This window comes from Megalops cyprinoides, chromosome 10 (genome assembly GCF_013368585.1).
Source record: "Megalops cyprinoides isolate fMegCyp1 chromosome 10, fMegCyp1.pri, whole genome shotgun sequence".
Lineage (NCBI taxonomy): Eukaryota > Metazoa > Chordata > Actinopteri > Elopiformes > Megalopidae > Megalops > Megalops cyprinoides.
Genome location: NC_050592.1, coordinates 27,743,678 through 27,758,175, shown reverse-complemented (window position 1 = coordinate 27,758,175; position 14,498 = coordinate 27,743,678). Strand labels below are relative to the sequence as shown.

The following is a 14,498-nucleotide window of genomic DNA, read 5'->3' as shown; positions in this document are numbered from 1 at the left end:
GACCAGGCACATTACAGATCGTTAAATTTCAGTATTAATGTTTGTCAATAGTTTGCAGGCTCCTGGATCTGACTGGGGAGCAATATGATGTAGTACCCACGGAGGTTGAAGTTTAAATCCCAGGCAGGCAGCTGCTTTTGGACCTTCGAGGAAGTTAACTGCCTCACCGAATTTCCAGCAGTACAAATGTTGCTCTGCAGTACATACGATTTGGCAAATATAGAAGATTAAATATTTTCAAAAAACGTCTTGACGGTGAAGATGGCAACACTGAAAACATGCTCGGAAAATTGTTCTCGTCTGAGAACAGGAAAATGGCGCGTGGAAACTTAGGCAAACACCTTGAGGTTTGACCTGAACAATAGTTTGTTCATCTGATAAGGGTGAGTGATACGCCATGACAAATGGACGAGAAACGCTAACGTGCGGAGAAAAAAAAACTGGCCAAGTCATTCTGACAAACACACTGAGATTGTAGCTGGGCAGAGACTGCAGTGTTGGCTTCTAATTCGTTTGAATTTAAATTGAACGAAAACGCACAACCACGGTTTACCTTTCCCCTGTTCCTAAAAAGAAAAACCCTAACATTGATGTGTCTGCTCGTGGAAGTGGACGTCATTAAAACCGCGGTTTTAGAGGGTAAATTGATCGAGATTGTTTCAGTGTGCGAATGCATTTAGTGTGTCCGCTTTTACAACATGTCTCGTGACACCAATATGATTATGAGTGTGGTATGCGGGCACGCTCTCTTCCCCCCCGTAATCCACGGAGCATGCCCCACCCCACAGAAACATCACTCTACCTAAAAACAGGAAGCAGTGAGGCATGCTCATACACTCAACCCAGAAACAGTGAAAAAATTGCGAAAAAGAAAGAAAAACGCCGAAGTCTCAACGACTGATTGACGGGAATTTGACCACTGTATTTGTTGTTTTATCGAAGGTAATCTGAAAGGAAGGAGACATCGGAAACACCGCTTATATTTAATTGTGGTGGATGCAGTTGATTGAATCCAAAAGGAGAGGGTATGTACAAACCTCACGGTAAATTACGTTGTTTACTTGGGGGAAGCTGTGCATCTGATGGAAACACTGCGCGAGCACACGTTCACGACCCCGATGTAGTGTTCTCTGATAAATAACCCGTTTAAAACAATGAATATGTAATCCTGAAATTCGGGTCTTCGCGGTCGTGAGGTGTCTGCTGTGTTCGTCCACTCTGAATATGCGTGGTATGCCGTGTTGATGAATACCAACAGATGTGCACATCGTCCTTACTTGGATAGCTTCTCGCACAATAATTACATAATTACATCTACGGTATTGGAAATCCTGCTGGTTTTAAATAAACATGCATTTCACTGCACCGTGAACTTAAATAGAGCATCCCCCCGCGCATTTCTGTTTTGGTAACATACTGCGCCTTCGAGGCAACCACGATCGTTGCTGTTAAACTGTTGAGGAATGGAATGTTGTATCAGAAACATACCTGAACCAAAGCACTGTTGCATGTATTAGGCTAGCTATAACACATAAAGCTAACGTTAACGAGGAACACACAACGAAATAGATAGGGCCTAGAGTTGAGTGAGTTAACAGTAAGCAAGCTCAGTGATTGGAATTACTGCAAGTACTATACTGACGGCGCAGAGTTGTAAAGAACACTGCTGCTTCCGGTGTGGTGCCGCACTTTCATTTTAGTGTTTTATAGTCTTTGCTCGCCATGCTTCTGATGTAGCACTGGCACATACAGCATGTGGCTTTAATACACTGTGGTGACAGGTGAGTAGAACTTAGGCAGGTGGACTTAATAGATGGTCATTTCCGTTTGTTCCAACTGCCAGGTAGACAGAATTAGGTCAGTGTTTTGCATACAAGTACAGATACTAAAGTGTAATATTCATTATTGACATAAATGAATAATATTTGGATATTTGCCAGCAAGGCTATTTGGCAGGTGCAGGTGTATTTTGCACATATGTTCAGACTTATGTAAAATGCTGGAAAGGAAAAAGGACTCTGTTTTGAAGGCTTTCGTCAGGTTTTTTAAGACTTTTACGAGTGTGTATTGTTTGTTATAGCAGAACAGGGCAATAGGGCACAATTGCAGAAGCTCCGGTAGCAATACTCTGGGTTAATGATGCTGTGTTCTAAAAATAAAGAACACACACTTTAGTAACAGAATGTCTCTGAATCTAATTGATTTGGCAAAGAAAATGGCCTACATCCATCCTTCTCTAAGAAACCTTTGACACTCAGAGCTGGGCAGAAAGAGGATCTTCTGTCATGAGGAGCCACATCACAAATTACCCTTTCCCCCAGGCAGTTCCATAATACAAGCAATGTAGACGGTGGACAAGACTTCCAAGAGCAGCCAATTCCTTGGTGTGACCAAAATCGAACCAGACTACCTCAGGCTGCCACCATTGCAAATGCGCATTCTGTGCAATTTCACGGTTCACATCGGGGCGAGTTTGGTCTTGAAGTCCGTATGCGTAAACCCCACTGAAGCGCTTCCCAGAAAAGTGGCATTCCTCTTTTACCACTGTACACATTCTGATGTGGGGACTTAAGTGGCCTGTGTAAGCGATGCCTTTTTGGGGCAGGATTAACTATCTCCACAATCCTTATGCTCACAAAAATGTGGAATAAAAAGTAGACTGCAGTGGCGATGGTGTGAAACATCAGCATTGTTTGGAATTAGACAGCCTGTGTGGAGTTAAAATAAAAATAGAAAACTTGAGCTTCTGTTTGACAAATATTGCATTCTGTTGCGTTTGATAGCTGTGTACAATTGTTGATAAAATTTTCAGCGTTTACTGTCTTTAAATACAATATCATGTTCTTCCTGCAACATGGCCTCAAAGATGGCAGATGAAATATTTCAATAAGGACTGAAGTCCATGAAACCCTATGAATGTATAAAGATAGCCCATGGTGATCAGATAATTTGGTGTTCAAAACATGTGGTCACTGGTCAAATGTGGTTCAGCACACATAGGCAAATAACCTCAAATAATGTCCCCTTTCATGTTGTGTTCTGCAAAAACAAATCTCCATCTGTCCTGCAAGGAGGCGAGACTCAGCTCGCAGTAGGATCGGCCCTAGGCAAATCCCTAGGCATTGGGTAGATGTTATTGGTTTGACAGAGAGAGGGTGTGTCCAGTGCTAACACCTAGACAAAAGAGCACTTTATGAAGTTTTGTCCAAAGACAAGCAGGCTTGCAAGGCTAGAGAAGCTGAGCAGCCATGGGGTACTAACAGCATGTTTCAGGAGATGTTGTTAGCTTGTCACAAACATCAGGGCTGAAGAGATGGTAACATTTTGTAGTCTGTGGTCTGGATCACTAAACTAGTTATCCAGGCAAAGTAATTAGCTACCAGCCGTCTGGAACAATTATTAGATAGTGTGGACTAAGTGGTCTGCTAAACTGTCTTACTGTTGTGATGGTTCTCTCGCCATGCGTTACATGTAACACCATGTCTTGGAAGTGTTTATAATTTTTTTGATAAATTCACCTTTTATTAAATCTTAACAATGAATGATCCTATAAGACGCATAGCTGGGGTGTAAGCGTAAGATGTACTCTTCCATGAATACAGCCAGCTATTTCCAACCAGTTATTATGAAAATGCATTAATTAGTTATCTAGCAAATATGAAAGGTATTTGTTGTATTATTATACATTATATTTTAACAATAACGTGCTGTATTTGACATGGTGATTAGTTACCTAGATAGATGGATAGCTAGCTAAACAACACCGAATTTTACAGACCCTAAAACACTGAACATCAAAACAGAACCATTGAAATGCTGGTGCATGTAACAAATAGGCTACTAGGCAGGCCATAGTACCGTGAGAGAGCTGGCACAGTTGTGCTGCATCTGTCGGAAAGCATGCAACCACTAATTAACCGACCACAGACAACAAAATGTTAACTCAATTTTAAATTGACAGTTCAGATTAAAAAAAAAAAAGAATTAATACCATACAAAAAATTGTAATTCATACATTGGTACATATGTACAAACTGCATAATTTCATAACTTCCATACTGTTTATTGCTCTTGCTGTATTAGCAGCCCAGTTACTATTTCAAGAGAAAACTTTTAACCAATCAGGTGGTTGAGTTTTTCAATTTTTTTATATATAAGTGTTTGAGGTGGACATTTTTAATGTGAACCATGTTATGCAGAAACACTGATAAAGTCTTATCCTGTTACCAGAGCCGCTTTTATTTCTAGGAAATATCTGCTGGGTTGTGGGTGTCTTTTGGCTGGCTTCTGCTGTGAGGACAAGTGGTTGTAATGGAACTCCTTGAGAGTATGTGTTGGCCACCAGCCTCTTGGAAGGGAGGTGTCGTTTTCCAGGGTAAACAAAATTTATTCAGAGCGCTCAGCTTGAAAAATACCTCCCATTTTAATTATGAGGCTGCCGAAGTAAAGTCTGAATACCAGAATCCGGAATGGTGAGGCATGCAGAAAAAAGCACTCAAGTGCTCCTCATTTTCAGGCTTTACAAACCATCCAGTGTTTTGGGTTCATGGACATTTTTCAAATTCTTTTCCATGTTCTGTCTTCTAATAAAACCTGTGGGCAAAAGAGAAAGAGAAAATCAATGTTCTGCTTTTTAATATAAAATTCAGTTAAGTGACAGGTGTTGCAGTGTCAGTGGTTTCAGACAATGATGCCCTTCCTGTATTCACTCAGAAATTGGTTTAGCACTGTTTCTGCGCACGTTTAATGTCTTTCCTCTATATTTAACAGGGTTGCAAGATGACACTTGCTTTGTTATCACCCAGGCCTCTGTGGGTATCTTTAACCCACTGGACTCCTTACATAATGTTGTGATGACATACATGAAGTGAAACTGTGAGCTTAAAGGCCATTTTGTGCTGTACAAAGATCAAGTTAAGCCTGGAAAAGCAAGGAATGGCCATTAGGAGTAAGGGTGGTGTAGGGTAAAGGCTTTCTCCAGCCTGGACTTTCAGAGTGAGAGCTTCACATTGTCACTGAAGCGGGGTGTAAGGTATCTGCTGGAGCTTGCGTACACCTTACGCTCTTCTTTTGTGTCGAAAAATTAGGCAGAAGAGATAAGAAGAGTTTGACAGTACCTCCCACAATCCCACGCAGTGATATTAGCGTGGTTGTGATGCAGGGGTTGCGGACAATGACGGAAGTTTTGCGAGCAGTTAGAAAAATCCAAACTTTCCAAAGCACAGAGCATCCCAAATTGCTTTCTGAACAGGGGCCAGTAGCCAAGCACCCACCCAGGAAAACGGCTGAGAGGATTGTGGCTGTGCTGCATCCTTAAAATTGACTTCAGCGAAGGGTGGATTTCTCCTCTTATCGTCGCCCCTCAGCCCGGCTTCTGGCCGCTTCTCAGATTACACAACGCACGAAAACGGGCCACATGGAGGACGAGAGATGCCCCTTTTTGTGTTCTTTACAGTGTCATCAGCCATGTGTTCTGACTTTGCACAGTTAAGTGTAGAATTACGCAGTTCCATCAGCATTTTTGGTATGACACTGCAGGACCATCAGAAGGAGACGTGTCCAAACCCTCACTTCCTCTTTCTTATCCAGCCCACCCCCTACCCCAGAAAAAAGCTCATAAATAAAGAAAAAAAGAAAGATGTTTTCTCTTTTCTAAAAAACAGCTTTACTTCTATTGAAGGTAAGACAGCAGAAGTTGTCGGCTGCAGAGCCCAGTGTCGAATCGGTGCTCTTTCAAGTCACACTTATCATTAATTAGTGCAGGGCTCAGAATGTTTTCCTCAGTGCAGTACGTGGAGTTTTTGCAGTCAGGCGGCCTTCCCTTTTGGTCTGTGATTATTCCCTTTAGTGTCATTCCCTTTCAGCTTGCAAGAGACATCTTGGACTGGACAGGTAGTGGCAAGAGGGAATAGTCTGTGAAGTCTTGCAGGCATGATGAAAGGCAAGGTTTAAAATGAGGTGCCTGGCATTACACAACACATCGGAGAGCCTGGGAAGCAGCGTTCAGGTGGTGCGGGTGTGTTTTTCGACACGGTGCTGAACTTCCTCTTTCAGCCGTCACTTCCTCGCCCTGGTTGACTTCCCGCAGATGGTCTGTGGTGGTTCGTTACATTGAATTACTACTAATTTGCACAGTGCAGAAGCAGACGCTTCCGAGCAGGCCTTGCACTAGCACGTTTGAAAACCGGAGGTCCCATGCAGAGGGGAACACCAGATGGTCTGGACGATTGCACGTTGCTTAATGCCAAGAATAAAATGCAGAGCTTTTAGTAGCTATCCCCAGGTGGTTTGTGTTGCGTAACCTGCAACAAATTGTGTCAACATGTCTCTGGGGGCCTTGCCTGGTCAGCAGTAATTCAATCAAAGGTATAGGCCCTTTAAAAGAAAAAGCAAACAAATAAACAGAAGAAGGGTCAAGACATGAACAAACACGGTCGATAGTAAGCAGTGGATCGAGTGCCCACAACTTGGCCCACGCCACCTTAAGCCAAATGATCTGGTCAGCTGGCTTTGTTAATGCTTTAAAACAGTATTCCACTTGTTATTATTTGTTTGCTTGGTAAAAACACTTATCTGGGGGACCCTTACAGTTTACATAATTGATCATTTATACAGATCGATATTTTCTGAGGTGATTCAGGGAACGTGACTTGCTCAAGGTTACAGTGTGCCACATGGGGAATTGAACCTGCACACGTTCAGGTTGCTGGCCCATTTCCTGCACTATTAACAGTTTAGTACTGCTCTCCTTCGCTGTGGATCCCCACTTTCAGGAAGAGAACTGGCCGAAGCTCTAAGCTACAGGAAAAAGCATATGTCTGAATGCGCGGGTTGTTTGACCCAGAGATGAAGGCACTGAGATTGTTTTGTAGCAGAGCAGAAGGTTATTGAGAAGCGCGAAGCGTAATACGCATAGTTGTCTGAAACAATGGCAAGATAAACATAGCCCTGAAGAATGGGAGGCTTCAACGCATTTCCTTGGAGATCTCAGGGCCAGCTGTTGGCCCGCCGTGAACACGGAATGAAACAGAGCCAAGCACAAAGGCACGTACTTCAAACAAGCAGAAGGTATTAGAACGGCCTGGGCAGATGGATAGATGACATTAATCGTATTGTCTGTCCATTTGAAAATGAACTCTTTGTCCGTGTACATGTGAATTGCAGGGAAGAGTAATTTACGGTACCACTGAATGCAGGTATTGTTTCCCCTTTGGGAGTGTACTCGTGTGTGTGTGTGTGTGTGTGTGTGTGTGTGTCAGGGGGTTAGGGGGATGGGGATTCTCAGTGGGGGGACTCTGGGGTACCCAGCAACAGCAAAAAGAGCACCTCTTCTCCGTCCTGCAGCTGGGGCCCGGGCCCGTCCCGCGCCGGGATCGCTGCGCGGCAGGCGCCTCCATGGTGACAGATGTTGACATCTGACCCCCGTTTCAGAGACAGCGCGCCTGCAGAGGCTTACACTGCACGGCTGTGCGCGGTGGCGCATGACGCAAGCCTCCCGGCCAGCGGGAGGCAGCTGGCCTCGTGAATGATGCGTTTGTCAGTAGAGCCCTCCAGCATGAATGTGCCTTTAGTCAGCGGACAAGCGTCACCATCTCAAGTAGTCAAGTTCCAGGCACTTGTGGGCTCATCGTCTTCTCTGGTGAGTCGTGTGGCTGGGTTTGCAAGCTGGCGTGCGTGCGTGCGTGCGTGTGTGGCTGGGTGTGCAGTCGTACTTTGTTAGAGTTAATTTCTCTTCCATAGGAAATCCTTTATGGTTCAGCACCTTGGAGAGAGAGGTGCAACACAGCACCTCGTGCCCGAGTGTGTCTGTTTACATGGTGGTATTTTGTGTTGTAGGAATCATGTGCACAAACTCCTGCCTCCTGGTGCACTGATAAAACCATTTGTTGCCCAAGTTATGCACACACAAGCACCCATGCCCAAGTCTTACAGTCTCCCAGATCAGCTCTCTGGGAGTAAAGGCATAGGCAATATTATCAGACAAACCCAACTGTAAAAAAAAGGATTAAATGACAGAGATTATTTGATTGAGTCAGGGCTGGAAGCAATACAGTGTTTTGGGAATAATCCTAGATAGTTCTTCTATTCTGTTCTTATTTAACCTGATTTGAGGAACATGTAACATATCGCTTGTGTTAATGAAAAGTCATATTAACGAAACCTCTAACATAAGCCGCATATGCTGTGCTTACCTGTATTCTAACACCTTAGCAAACACTGTTCTGGCAGTGCAAGATGTTTCTTCACTGTAACATATTGTATTACCACTCTTTAATGGTGTGTTTGTGTGAATAATCTATATCACTTCTTGTCAGTAGTCTGAAATTTTGCCTCATGGGTAGTGTCATGTTTCAGCAAAGTAATATTCACTTGAGTCCTAGGTAGACAATACTGAGAGGAAAAGCATACTGCAGCTACAGATGAAGCTCCTTAAATTATTAAGTGGAGCTACACAAATTGTTAGATCGATACTCTTACAAATATTACTTGCTAATGTAAATAGCTAACAAAATCAATGGCCACGGTTATGAAAGTTTGAGTGGGGCTGAAATTATTGTATGTCATGTCTTACTCCCTCAGCCTTTTTAGGGATGAGCCTTCACTGCCTGGAATCATCTCTGCCTGCTTCTCAGAAATGATGACACACCATTTGAGGAAAAACAAGTCTGTAAAAATCATAAAGATTTTCAGGCGCTCCTCTTTCCTCTGATATTTCTGCACTCTTTTTGAGCTATGACAGTAACTGCTAGTTTTAGTGGAGGATTTGGTACAGCATTTATGATGTTGAGTCTTTCATTTTAATAGAGCCATTTCTGCAGTCCTTACACTGCATCCATTCAGTATTTTCAACAACTTCTGAACTCACGATGTGTGCATATTGAAAAATTGCAACAATTCTTTACATCAGACATGCAAAGTGGAAGCCAGAGTCCCCATATCACTTAGATGGAAAGCAACTCTTATTTCATTGAATCATTTGCCAGGTTCTTGTGTCTTGTGCCCTCACTGGCTAATAAAATATTCAGTAACCTGATAGCTTTTCATACATTTTTGGCACATGTTGATACACATACAATCAATATGCAAGGGAGAGAGGGGAGGGGAGAAGACTATGGGTTAGATTGATAGCAGTCTCTACTGAGTATATGAAGCAGAGGTGATTATTGGTAAGTGGAAATGGAACTTGGACCCACATCATAAAAGGAAGCCTAATGACAAGAGTAAGTGTGTGGATGTGTGCAAATGTGTGGTTATGAAACATAGTTATTACCGTAAATAAATGGTTTCAGTCTGTGTGAAAAATGTGAGATCAGTATTTTCGCCCTCGCTCGCTAAGGCTGAATTCTAATTGACTAATGGCCTAATGACTTGTCACATTTCTCTGAACATATGGATGGGAATTAAGGCCACTGTCACAGAATAAAGCAGGCAGCACAGCAGTAACTAGGACTGATCATGCAAAAGAGCACTTCATTATAAGAAATGGGCTGAATTAGTCACTGCTGGAAGTCTTGTCCCATATGCACAGCTAAAGCAAGCTTACTGTGTCTGACTCAACACTAGGAAAACCTTATCCTAGGCTCACTTCCTTTAACATGCCTGGAACTTTGCGCCACTGCCGTAACTTTAAAATTAATGCCTGGGTTCAGTTAACATATGTCCTTATCACTGACCTACAATTAAATGCACATATTACTTTATCAGTACAAGCACAATTGATTTGAATAATTTTGCTGATTGATAAACCCGTTAAATTGTGTGATTGAAAAAAAAAATTAATTGTGAGTCTAGGTTAAGGACAAATGTTGATTGAATGTGGGTTTATACCCAAACTGCAAATGAATCACATTACTCTCTCCATCAGGACTGAAGCTATTTTTACAGTCTGCACAAAATGACATAATTGACTTATTACTAATTGCATTGCCTGAAGGAGCTTCCTCATGTCTCAAGTTCCCGTTCAGCTTTTGCCAGTTGACAGCTCTGTTTCACATGACACCTGTCTATTCCTTGACTTGGATCTTAGGCCTTAATATCTCTAATGGGTTCTCTGGATTTCCTGAACCACTCAACCCTGTAGATCTCACACTCAGAATGCCTTAAGCCATTCTCTGATGACATGTACGCATCTGGTGCTTTAATATGGCTTAGAGTGCAGTTTTTCAGAGGATGTATTAATGTTTAATACACTCAATAATGTCCCCTTTGCTCTGCAAATCTTTTCTGGTATTGCGTCTTGTATTTGATTAAGGCAAAGTATTAAATATAGGGAAATTACATTAAAGAAATATGTTACCCAGTTAGAGTGGTACTTGATAGATCACATACCACTGTGACACTCAAGAATTTCCCAAAAAAAAAAACTTTATCAGCTTTCATCATTCAATTCATCCCTCACTTTTTCAGTTACTCCACTCACAGTCAGATGAACTCACAATGCAATAAACAGACCATGACAGAAACGATAATGAGTAAATATTCCACATATACCCTTGGAAACATTCCCCGAATTACATGATGCGTGTTTGATTTGCAAAATGATCTCATCACCTCATCACCGCTGGTAATAGACAGCTGGGTGATCAGATGGCCGGATCAGTCACTATAAATTTTGATGACTGCAGTTACCTAGAAGTAGGGAGAAGGCTGTGGCTGTGTGAGAAATAGCCAGTGGGGAGCATGCACTTTGCTGCTCAAAAAAGAAATTTGGAAATATTAATGTATAGGTCTGAGTAAAATACATGTGTGTGCATATGTGTTTCCATGTGTGTGTGAGTGTGCATGTGAAGCATAAGTGAGTGTGTGTAGGTCTGTCAATGCATACAGCATATGCAAAATTTCCATGCATAAATACTGAACCTGCTTCAGACAATATGTTAACCTGCTTGGACCTTGTATAGTAAGTTGAAAATATTTGTAAAGATGATCAAGGGGTCTGTCATCTAATATCTAAGGCCTGTCATTCATTTAATATGAGCATAATTATGCCTAGTTTCACTGTTTGATTCAACATAGTTTGGTTCGATTTGAGCGAAAATTCAATGGTAGTGCCAGGATTTGAAAGAGACACAGTCAACGAAGACCACTAGAAAGGGGTGGTGTCAGGCAGTTTGGAACTGCTTTCACTGCGTTTGTGTTTTTATTCCACCAAATCTGTGCACCAGGAAATGAACCCAGGTTCAACTGGATATGAACCGTTCAAAAAAGTGACATTTTTCATTGCTTGAGCTGCCAGTTGTGGCCTGTGGGTCCTATCCAAAGGTCCTTGTCATTAACATGTAGACACGACACCACAGTTCAATTTTGAACTGGTAAAAGCTCCAAAACGTTCCAGATTTGAAGCAGTGAGCAGACAAAATGAAACGGACTCAAATTCATGTTTGATTACATACTCCTGCTCTGAAACAAAGCAAACTTAAAAACAAAGTTGTTTTTCTTTATTTTTTTTTCCCTGGATTACATTTGATACAGATAAACTGCCAGTGAATTTTGATGCAGAAGTGTGTGTGTGTGTTTATGACATATAGGCAGTTCCCAGGTTAAGTATCACTGAGCATATGTAAATTCAGCTTTACATAAGCCCCCTTAAAATGTTAATGTGTACAAATACGCAAATCTGAGATGTGTAGTGTTTACAGAAGCACTGCTTACTGTATTTATGAGACAAGCAGTGTAAAAAAAAGTTGTATTAATGCACTATGGGGCCACTTATATAAACATATGGCTCAAGAGTAAAATCCGAGTTAAGTAAAATCCGAGTCATGTCGTGAATTCCAGAATGTAACCCTTACATAACCGGGCGACCATCTGTATTCACAGAGCAGAGTCTCACATTAATGATGCATTTGCCATACATACTGCTCCAAGCATCTGCAGTCATCCACCAGAAAGGCTGCTATTTCTTTCCTTTCTTCACTGTTTATATTTAACTTCTCACTATTCTGAGTGCCGCCTTCACTACCAAGTAAAAAATGTAGTAGCATGAGTCTCATAACCACAAGAAAGCCCTGAATGATCCAGCTGCTGCCGAGAAGACAAATACATCTTTAGTTTCCCCTGCTTTGTGTGTTTTAAGAGGATTATTGGATGCCCAGCAAATAAAAAATCCCTTCTTTAAATATAATCTCTCTTGTCATTGTCACGGTAGTATATACAGGTACAGCGCTGGCAGGAGGGGCGGAAGATCATTGGATTGACAAGAGGCTTAAATGTGTTTAAACAGTGGAGATAAATGTGGCTTTATTTTTTAATGAGCCGATGTACTTCTGCAGTGATCCATCGTTTTATGCAGTGGACCCTGGAACATAGGTGAGGTGGATAAACAGAAAGTTTGATAATTGAATGCACATGAAAGCACAGTTAAGCCAAGATATAGAATGCACATAGATTTTCTTTTTCAGGCATTCCATTTTGGAAGATGCTTTAGAAGTACATTGCATACCTCAGATCTTCCATAAAGTTCGTATGCTTTTCAGTGGTCCAGTGACTTGAATGGAGTGTTTTGATGTGATTTGATTGGTTCTCAGTCAGCTATGGCAGCTCCACCCATTATAGGGTGATGCCTCACTCTGCTATGGCTTTTGTATTTTTATTGGTAGAAGTCGAGCAGCACAGTGCATATAAACCTGTTTTTCTTTAAGCTTTCATATTCTGAATAAAATCATGGCTTGCCCATATGCCCATGGCGTGCCCATATAGTTTTTATTTCCTTCAGACAGGGCCTGAAGACGCACCTCTTCAGACTCTACCTGGACTGAGCACACAATTGCTGCCCCCCCCCCCCCCCCCCCAAATCAGTGCTGTCATAAATTGCTGTGCTTTTTGAATTGTTTCTTGTTGCCGCCTTTACCCTGATGCTCATTGCGCCGTTTGAAGTTGTTGAAGTTTGCTGTTTGAAGGTGTATCGCATTAGTTGCCCTATACGCTGTAGTTGTACAAATCTGATAGTACTGTGTCCTCAAACAGACCTTGCTCTCAGCTGAGAACTGTCTCATTGTGGAACTGTACACATCCTGTCCCCATACTGTTGCTATACTTACTGTATGTATTTTTGTAAGTCGCTTTGGATAAAAGCGTCTGCTAAATAAATAAATGTAAATGTAAATTATTAACAGAGGTATAGCTGAAATTGTAGAAGGGCACCATAATATATGTGATTGCAGATTTCTGTGCCTTTCTGTATTTCTGTCTCAGAGAGGAACACCAGCGGTCATATAAATGGATATTCTATGTCATTCCTCCAAAAGAGGACCTACCTCATTTTTACCCCAGACATTTTCTTGTGGCCCCAGTGTATTCTAAGTGTCAATCTGAAGAAATGAAATCACTGTACCCCTCCTGAAAGCACCCCATTCGTAGAGATTTTGGAAATGTTTAGGAACAAATACAATATATATGTCCACTATATTAACTAGTGGACATTTTTACTTGGCGCTTAACACATGGCCAGGCATGTGGCCCCTAAACCTAGATTTTAAAAAAACTTAGCTGACTTGTTCCCATATAGCGAAAACCCTCTTGCTATGTACTCAGTGACAACAAAGTGAGACTTTTCACATACACATGATATCACATACTTTTGTTATGTGTGTTAGTCCGTTTTAAAGACACACATGACACAAACTGACTGGACTGCTGTGTGCAGTGAAAGACCAGTTGAGTCATGCTGTGACAAAACAGATTGTACGCTCCATGCTTGCTGGGGGAATATTTGCCCTTGAAGGGGAAGTTCTCACTGCTGAACATCCCAGGGATGTAGTTATTAGGAAGACATGCTACATTTTTGAGGATGTTTACTTCACGTTTACCTGTTGATGCAGCTGAGCTTCCATTGTTCCTATGCGGTCAATAAGTTGAAATTACGGGGATGACGGTGGTAAGGGGGGAAGTTGTATGATTTGATATGCTCCCTGTTGAAATAACCTTATAAAATCTTTTTCATTGTCTCAGGGGATCATTTCCGATACTGTGATGTAAAAGGTAACATTCGAGGTATCACCACACATGGAGGAAATGACCTGTGATTAGTGTATATGGGATGAAGAAGCACTTGTAGGATCAGCGGACCATTGCGGCCTCACACATTTGTATTACGGTCTTTTCACCAGGGTTAATAGTTGTTATACAGCGCACACGGCAGTGAGGTAATTAGGACGCCGGCCTTTATCACTCGCTTGGGGAGCCGTTACACCTGGGCTCTTTGAACCCTCATTATTAAATGCCACAATGGCCATTTCCCCCTTTGAAGTGGGCCCAGAAGTGATGAATACTGCCCACGAGGAGGGGGCGGAGAGAGGAAGCGCGCGGTTCCGTCACTCCTCTGCCGCTGGTGAAACCAGGCGGCCGATATTTGCATGACATCGAGAGGCTCTGCAGTCCTGGCGTTATGCAAGGCTCACGTCTTTTAAGTCCTTGCCTGATTCCGGCGCCGTTGCGTAACCTGTCTGCAGAGAGTGAGTGCCTAGCTGCTCCAGTTAACTCTTTCAGGGCCAGGTGAC

General features: G+C 42.2%; 1 protein-coding gene across 1 annotated transcript in view; it reads left to right on the top strand.

Moving 5' to 3' along the window:
* The first annotated feature begins 808 nt into the window (after positions 1-808).
* The window catches only part of LOC118784274 (myelin basic protein-like), a 61,265-nt gene continuing 47,575 nt past the window's right edge, over positions 809-14,498 (top strand). The window contains exon 1 of the mRNA XM_036538421.1: positions 809-1,025. The gene's annotated coding sequence lies outside the window, so the exon portion shown is untranslated. The remainder of the gene's footprint in view (positions 1,026-14,498) is intronic.